Genomic DNA, 2,955 nt, shown 5'->3' with positions numbered 1-2,955 from the left:
GGTTACGTTTACCTAACTTTGTGCTAGGATGGGTACACTTTGTTAGTTTCCTGCCATCAATCCCATGTTAAAACGATCAGCTATCGATTTTAAGACCAAACTAGCGGAAATTAATATCGATTTAATTGACATTTTACCTTTGGTCGCAGTTTTTGTGTTTTAAGTCCCGGAATTCAACTTGCGAATTCCACGATTTTGATTATTTTTTTATACCATAAGGCGAGAAACGAGCAAAGTTGGGGTTCCGACACTCAAAAATGCAAGAAAAAAAAATCTGGTTACCAAACTGCTGATACTACTTTGTCTGAAACCACACGTCCAATTTTACTCAGGCGGACACCACACTCAATATTTGGAATTTGCAGGAAAAGTAATACTTTACTAATAATAATAGTAGTAACAAATGGCCCGAAAAACATAAAAGTATACGCACCCTACCGGTTACGAAAACGAAAAAAAAATCTTGTTACCTAACTGAGTAGGTAAATTTAGCTAGTTATACGAAAGCCTCACCTTACCATCTCCCCATCTCACCATCTCATCACCTCAACATATCTCGTTTCGATCCAACTCCTTAATAATAGTTAAAATGTATGGAATTGAATTGAAAATATCATTCGATATGTTGATGACATATTTATTCCTATTCACCCAATTCTTGTATCGCTGGTGATACAAAATCACCTTAAAAACGACAGGAGTTGATAAAGCATGATCTATCTCTTTCTATCTCGTGTGTTTGTCCGAATGTCTCGTTCTCCCCTCAAAAGACTTCTAGTAATGATTTTAATATTATTAATGAAGCGTTGTGTAAATTTTTGGAGTTTTTTTATTTTTCTTTGTTGAACATTATAAATCACGCGTTTTAGATGTTTCATTTTTAATTCAATTTCTTATAACTAATAGAATATGGATATTTTCATTTCTAGGCTTATATACCTAATAAAATATAGTTGTTGTCAGTTAAATTGAAATGTACATATGATAGAATTAAAAAATAATATGTGGCTGCTAATATTAAAAACAGACTAACATTATAAAGAGGAAAGATTTTTATTTTTGTATGTATTGAAATACCTCAAAAAGTATTGTGTCGATTTCAAAAATTCAGTCACCAATAGAAAACTTATCGCTCAGTAACATTACATATTTTTAAATTTCAATAGGTTTTAAAAACAAATAAATGCTGATAATATTCCAAGCTAGTACAAATAACTTGTGTAAAATAAACCTAAGTAACCTCCTTATGTATCCAGTGTTTTACTGCCTAAGTAAAATGTGCAGTTTATTAAAAAAAACTATTTAAACCATTGTACACTATTAAGTTAGTGAATAAATAAATGTTTATTATTTATTTTATATTAATTATTATATTATTTTCTTATAATAAAATTAAAAGACTGAATTTATGGGATATTTATTTTTCTAACATTCAGTCTTTTCCACGATCACACAATTCCTTGATACGAATATTTAAATAAACATTGGGAAAAAAATATTCCTTACTAATATGTAAAATATTGTAAAGTATGTTCGTTACAGATTTAACCCGCAATCTATACATCTATACTATTATAATAAAGCGTAAACACACACTTTTTTGTTGCCTAAGATGTCAGCAATTACAGCATATTTTTGAATAATTCTTTCTTTAATGAAAAGCCCTATAATTACGTCACGCTTTAGGCTATATATTTTTACGCCCTTAAATTTAGGGGGAAATATTTTGGATAAAAACCCTAATGTGGGAAAGAGATACGATACGAGCTGCCAATACCAAGAAGCAAAATTGCCATAGTAAGGTAATTGGTAATTTGACATTTGCAATTGAGAATTTTACCCATGTAAACAATAAAAGTTTTTATAATTTCATGCGGATGAAGCCGCACGGGAACAGCTAGTTTTCCTATAAAAATATTGTTTATCGATGTGTCTTTAGTTGTTCAGCTCTTGTCTGTCCTTTTTGTGAAATCGTCTCTTAAATCAGTTTCACATTAGAGTGGCATACTGTTTGCTAATTTTTTTATCTTGTAGGATGCCACACACCGAGTGCTCTCACTATTAAGGCATCCATGGCAACGGCGTAACTAGCGTTTTCTATATTACTTTGTCGTTTTTCTCGTAGATGTCTCTGATGCTTTTTAAAGGAATTGTTATGTTTAGTATCAGAACCTTTCTGTTGCTTTTATATCTGATAATATCAGGACTTGCCGCCTGTCCGTCAATTGACGCGTGTCGCCCAGGGTGATTGGTGTCTAGATGTCCAGGATTAAAAAAAAATAAAAATTCTTTATTGATCTAAAACAGTTTATTACAGTTAGTGGGACTCTGTCTCCTGAGCTAGTAATAACTGTGTTTATTAGGTTTATTTTTGGTAAAGAAGAATAGTAGATGTTTTTTTCAATCTTCTGAGATATGCTCGGTGCATAAAACAGCGTTATTAAAGTCTACTAGCACTGCCCCGACAAGTCAGCTTTTTTAAGGTCGGCATAAATGTCGGACGAATCACATGGTGTCTTTACGTTTCCTTCAAGCACTGAATTGCCCGTCTCATATTGCGCTTGTTTTTTTATGGGCGGCTCTATGCTGTGCTCGTTCCCCTAACATGTTTGGATCATCACAAACAACAAGTCTCTGAGCCAAGCCTCTAGCACTAAATTAAAGAGGTTCGAATTTATTTATTGGGATCCTAGGCGGATAGAGTCGGTTAATCCTTCTCTCACAAGGAACCTGGTTGGTTGGTTGGACCCTCAATCATGTCGGTTATCAGATTCCCCAGAGGAGACCCTTTGCAATTCTAACGCTTTAGTAATTGAGGTATGTGGAATAGAGTTAAAAACGTTACTGAGATCGAGCCAGCTAATCACCAGCTCTTCGCCTTTATTCCGGGCCTCTCTCATGATCTCTTGTAGCAAGAAATTGTGTTCAAAACAACCCTCGTATTCCAGGAAATCC

This window comes from Papilio polytes, unplaced genomic scaffold (assembly GCF_000836215.1).
Source record: "Papilio polytes unplaced genomic scaffold, Ppol_1.0 DF822733.1, whole genome shotgun sequence".
Classification (NCBI taxonomy): Eukaryota; Metazoa; Arthropoda; class Insecta; order Lepidoptera; family Papilionidae; genus Papilio; species Papilio polytes.
This window is presented reverse-complemented; position numbering follows the sequence as displayed.